Source organism: Oncorhynchus mykiss, chromosome 3, assembly GCF_013265735.2.
Source record: "Oncorhynchus mykiss isolate Arlee chromosome 3, USDA_OmykA_1.1, whole genome shotgun sequence".
NCBI classification, from domain to species: domain Eukaryota; kingdom Metazoa; phylum Chordata; class Actinopteri; order Salmoniformes; family Salmonidae; genus Oncorhynchus; species Oncorhynchus mykiss.
In genome coordinates, this window is record NC_048567.1 from 27,790,552 (window position 1) to 27,797,177 (window position 6,626).

Here is a 6,626-nt window from a genome sequence, read left to right on the forward strand (position 1 = left end):
TGCCACCAATCAGGAGGATACAGACAGCTCAAGAGATATGCTTAGATATGCAGAAAAATCAACATACTTTAGACATAGAATGAAGCATGATGACTATGGTTCTAGGAAATTGCAGGACAAAAATCCTCACATCCATTGTGCCCCCTCAGATTTTGGGGTTGCATGATGCCCTTGCTCTGCAGAGAGTATAAACACACTCAAAGATACACACATGCACTCACACGTACAGAAAACAGAAACACAAACTCACTGACATGCTCAATTTCACACTTATCTTCACTCGTTCCTCTTTTATTTTTTTAATTGAACCTTTATTTTACTTCTCCAGTGTGTGAAGAAACTAATTGAGTAAAAGAGATTCTCTTTCCGTTTTTCTCTAATCAGAGGTCGACCTGTCAGTCACACTGCATTTTGGGTACCTCCGGACCGGTGCCACTGCTCCATTCTCACATCTGTGTGCTGTAACATGATCTGCTGATCCCATTGGCTGACCTCTGGCCCCAAACCCCGGCTCAAGGAAGCCCCACTTCCTGCTGTGGGCACTGTGTGTGAGGTAGAAAAAGACACCAACCTTGTTTGACGCCATCTTTTCCCCTATGAGGGAGTTAGTGCACATCCTGCGAAATGCAAATCACCCCTCATTGTTCCTCACTATGCTCGCCACCTCAGTTGTGAGACTTCATTATAGCAGGTGGCTAAATCCTAGCACAATTCCTGGAGCCAGTCAGCTGTTTGAGCTCCTATTAACGTATGGTGATAATCCCTAGAAAGCTGTGAACAGTCATGTATCGAGGGGCAGGGGCGCCGGGGAGACAACAGGGTTGCCCTGGGGGTCCAACAAAGTTGTTCCAGATCCCGCTGCTGCCACCAAAGACGCCCAAATGTAAAGTAATCCGGCCTGGATCTGGGCAGCGGAGGCCACTATCTGACAGTGATTGGCTCACACAGACAAGATGTGAGTGCCCCAACTCAAACCTGTCTGCCCTACCTTTACCAACCTGAGTGCAGGGCACACCCAGTGTTAATGTTCCTAAAGGACAGTATAGAGTATATAGTGTCTTTAAGAAGTGCCTACTATAGATAGTTCTGACTTTCTCTTTGCACAGGTTTTATTTCACTAAGACACCGGGTACACGGGAAGGAAGCAAAGAACAATGACTTATACTGTATGTCGGGTTGTCAGCGTTTTTATTTTAAACCTACCAGAAATGGTTTTGTTTTACCTCTGGTCCTTGCACAAAGGTAATCATGTAATGGCATGAGGCCCGTTGATGTTTAGTTGGTTTGTCTTTCATAAGAAGTGAGATTGCACGCTAAGCAACAGAAAAGAGGCGCCATGGCCCATGGATCTGTCTTTTGTGGCAGTTCTTGTCCAGTTGTTGTCCGGAATCAATCAATCTAACCAGCAAACCAAATGAAGGTTGCTGTACATTTTCATTGAGTTGTTGGTGAATTGAGGAGAAACAAAGTTGACTTCACCTTCTGGGCATTTTCTGGATGCAGACCCTTTTCCTTTCACTGACACAGATATGATGTGAAAGGATACATGGCTTGGCATCAGGGCTTTCCTGATATGCATCTCTCTTAGTCTGTCTCCAACTGAACATCTCCACCCTACTGTACAGTATATCCTCCCTCTTGAAACACAACTCTTATCTGCTAACCCATAACACTAAGCAGAGAGTATAGATCGTATCCGACCCATTGTTTTATGTATGGGAACTTTTCCCACTGTATACATCTAGGCCTAATGGTCATAACCACCATTCCCTCTGTGTCCTCTATTTTACAGAACTTTAAATCGTTTAGTTCCATCAGCATGACCTGGCTATTCATTTCTCTCGGCATGTGTACATAGTCCAGGCAGCCAGGCTCCAGAGCCCAGACCTGGTGGCATTCTGTCCGACCTTAGCATGCCCCAGATACCTCCACTCTGTACTTCTACTCTGACCTCTACTCCCGTCCCCTGCCCTCTCCTCCCAGTCACAACACCCTTTTTTTGTTTACATCTGCCGAGGAACACCATGCCTCCACGTTGTTTTGTTAAACACACGTAATCTCACCAAGAAAAAAGAGCGAGGGAGAGAAAAAGAGACAAAAAAGGAGGGAGAAGAGGGTGAGAGTTCCCAGAGCCCTAAAGACGTCGGGAATTGTTGACGCTAGTGGCAAGGTTGTTTTGGCTCACCTGGATAGCGACTGGGGGGTGGATATCTGATTGATGGTTGGGGCTATGGCTGAGGCCTATCGAGATGCTAAGCTCTGTGTTGTGGGTCAGAGCCATCCTCTCACTGACTCATCTCTAGACAGCTCACTCTTTCAGCCCCATTGCTCGGCTGAGGAAAACAGTCACAAGGTGCTGGGAATCCAAATCGTGCGATGAGAAAGACAGGAATGTGCCATGTGTAATATTTTTTATCTTATTAAAGAACAATATTATTGTAAGAAGTGGAGAAAAAAGGAGTCGAAGCATGGCAGAGGATGGAGGATAACATTCTCTGAAGGCCTAGGTATTTCCAGTTGGCTCAGGGAGGCGTAGCCTCTGGGTGAACAACTGAATGTCTTTGTCCCCTTAAAACAATGCCAGACATGGCTTGGCCGAGCCAGAGGACATACCATCGTAATGAAAAGAGTGTTGGAGTCTAGCGGCAGAAGTCCTTCGGCCTACAGCTCAGCACACAAACAACTTGGAAGCAACACATTCAGGCATTCGGCAAAAACAAACAGTGGAAACTTCAGGATAAGTGTCCGTTTGTAGGTCAACGGGATAGCTGAATAGCAAGTCAAAGCTAAGTGTCAATACGGCCAACTGCAATAATATTGAGAACCGTCAATGTGGGAGTGTTTGTTGGAACAGTCATGAAAATTAGGCCTTTTTGCTTTGATGGCCCCTCCCTCCATAGTTTACATTATCATAATGAAAGTGGATTTAATTAACCCTCACATTTTCTTAACCAACATAGCCAGCTGCTACCTACTGCAAATATTCTCATTTTCCATGCTTATGATATCATTTTTCTTAAGTAGCTTTTGTAAAAGAGGTCTTTCTCTGTCAAGGGAGGCTATATTGACTTTTGGTCGGAGGTTAGTACCTGTGGATTATACAGTCCAATATGACTGACTTCTCCCTCAGTGGCACACAACAATCCCAAACTTTGACTTAGTACCCTACACCGAAGAGTGTTCAATTCAATAAACTATTTTTTGGAAGTAACATAACTTTCCATATCTTCACTGCTCAGGCTGTATTTATAGACTCATGGGAAGGAACCTTGAAGGCCCGTGGGCGTGTTTGTCTTCCTGCATTAGATACCTTTGCCAACAGAGGGTCTGGGGAGCTCTACAACAGAGGATGAAACTGGACGGAGCTTGTGGGAAGTGGCAGACATCAAAGGTGTCTTGATCACAAAGGGGAAGGCAGCCAAGAACGCTGCTCATGGACATGAGGAGGGATCTGTCAAATACCTGGCTCTGGACGGATGTCGAGAAAGATCCAGGCGAACTCACTCACACGGGAGGGAAGCCTCATCTAGGCTTATATTAAGTCTACTGCGCTCCCTTCAGAAGTTCATAAAATTCTCCAATTTCACCTTGGTTCTTCTAATCTTCACCATCAATTAGTCCATATGGTGGAGGTTTTCGTGGCCCAGGCAAGCCACTCTATATACCCTTTGGCAACATGCTTAGCCAAAATAGATTCCATATGTAGCCTATACTGGTTTACAGTTGATACAGTATATAACCCTCTGAATACAATGTAACGACCATAGAAATAGACTGAATAAGACATCATTCAAGTCAATGATGGTATAATGGGTGGACTGGCAGACATAGTGAGTGTACCCATAGGAGCAAAGCAGGAAGTAAAAGCAGGAGGTGTACCCATCAAAGTGTGCTGTGATTTGTTGAGTCAACTCAACTGACATTACAAAATTCCGTTCCATTGCATGAGCCACATACGTTAACATAATTTGAGTTAACATTCTACATTACCATGAAAATGATTGCATCACAATACAAGGCAGCCATTGCAAGTGTACCCGTAGACGGGGTGGTTGCTAGCAACAAAACCGAGGCATGCGCAACTATGGGACAAAACAGACTGGTTTGGCTTGGATTGTTGATCAAATGTAAGCTATATTTTGTCTCCACTGTTTATTGAAAACATACATTTGCACAATGAGCACTTGTTGTCTCTCAAATACATATTTACAGTTGTTGGTTAACAAGCTAGCAAATTTTAGCCATATTAGCATTGAAATGAAATCAGTCAAAACACCTCAAAACAAGACATGGTATCAATAACAAGATGAAATGAGCCACTTACGATTCCCCACGTGGCAGTTTCTTGTCCTTTTTGCTGGCAATCTGGCCATCCAGAATCACCAAAACACACTGATTACTTCCCCATGGAAGCACGAACATCATTTCCACGCCGCTCTATTCATTCTATTACTATGGTAATGACTTCACCAAGCATTGGGTAAGATGCCTTGCTAACCGAGCCCACACTATCTGAGAACCCAAACAAGGCATCAACCACCTTGCCTTGGGAGACTCAATGACATGCATCAATGCTCCTCCTAGCTTTTCCTGTTCAAATTCACTCTCTACAGTACCTACAATGAAGTCGACAAAGGGAGGACACTGCTTGTCTGTCCGTGGTGCACCGGTTCCCACTCTAACCCAGCCCACACCCTCATCCTCATCTCCTAGAGGAAGACGCCGGAAGGCGAACGTGCGATGGGGCGTCACTTACCACCTGTCCCGTGACAGAGGTGTTGAGGACAGCGAGTGGCTCTCTGACAGGCCCTATTGTCCCCACGCGGCCTAGGCGGTCTGGCTACCATTTGTCTGAGTCCTTCACCTGGAGACATGGTCCTCTAACTCTCCATTACCCTCCACCATTCCCTACCTGCAGTAACATGCTTGGGTCTACGCTTCCTTTCTGTGGCGGTTTGCTCTGTTGTTATTTCTTGGACAGTGGGATGGTCGGATGTGGCTACACAGAGGCCTTGTCAGCACTTACCTTGTCCCACAACATGGGACTAAGTGGACATGTCTTGTAGGGACAGGAGATGTGGAGATATGTGTTTGCAGCTCGACTCAACCTTTCTTTCATTCTAACACGGGTAGTTTTCTGAAATCATTGCGTATTGAGATGGTAAAAAGTACAGATTTAAGAGTGGCAGTATGCTTTAAAAGATTTGCAGTGAATAATTTAGTGCAGAGGCCAAAGTTCTTAATTTTAGCATTCATCTTTAACATTACGGAACTATTATAATTCCGACATACCTCCTTAGGCTCAGAACAAACATTTACTGTACATGGAGATCTCTCAGTGGAGGCCTGCAGGCATCTAGTCAACATGTGCAGGGGAAACAGCACTCAAAACACCAGAGTGGGTAACCAACATCAGTCCCAAAACATCAGTTACAACCTGACTAGTGTTCAAACGACGATGAAACCACAAAGGAGAGAAGACATGGTATAATGTCAGGGGAAAGGATGTTGGCTTCTGGATTCATTCAACTATTTTATTCTCTTAGGCAATGTTTGATATACGCAGCCTTTTAATTCACAACATTCTATATTTACTGTGTTACCTGATCGTCATTTAATCGAGAAGTGCTTGATCGTTTGTAATAAGATTGCCGCTGTGGGGAAACTAATTCACGGATGCTGATCCTGTGTACTTCCTAAGGCCCAAAATGTCTTGAGAAGGAGAGAGGGCAATGAGTCTTGTTTACTCTGTGCTTGAGAAAATGCTGCACTTATGGGTGGCTGCTCAAAAGTAACCTTGTTCCCTGGCTAGCCTGTCAGTCACAGAGGTGGCCTTAGTTTGGAGCCTTGTGAGGTTTCAAAGAGCACAAACTCTCCCTGGTCCCCAACTGCTCAACCTAAATTACAATTGTCTGTAGTCCTCGCCCACGGCGATACCTGGAGGCTTTTCACCTGAATTAAATGTTGATTGGTCAGGCTCTTTTTAGATTGAGTTGCCCATATACCGCAGTGCTCTCCTATTGGAAACTTCAATCCCCATAAGCAGCAGTATGTGGACCATTCAAGAGCTTCCTTGAGTGGTGCGTGGTGTGGAATGACCCATATCGTGAACACAGAGTGGGAGGTATAGGCTGAGGGGAATAGGGGCCACATAGGCAGCCACTAGCTCCACTCTTGTATAACCCCAGGCTATTCTAAAGTATAATGTCACACTTTCATTAAAAGAAGGAGCCTCTGTCCATCTTGCTTGCTTTCGATGCCACAGTCCAAAACACTGACACCTTTTATGTGACCATTACAGTCACCGTTGGCCAGAATAGGGCTATTGACATCAAGAGACCTTTTAAAGTGCTAAAATGTACCAACCTCCCTGGTCCACTTGGTCTGACCACTGGGGTTAATGGTACCAGACCATGCCACCATTTTATGTGGACTTTTCCTCATAGCTCTTCCATTTCTGAAAAGCCTGGATTGATCATCTACCTAGCCCTGAGCATGGATTTTTAGAGCCAGGTTTAAGTTAGGCATTGGTAAAGAACTGTTGGTCTCTTTATGACCTTAAAACAATGTCAAATAAGCTTGACCCTGTCTTGACCTTTGCCACGGATCTCCCAGTAACATGTTGT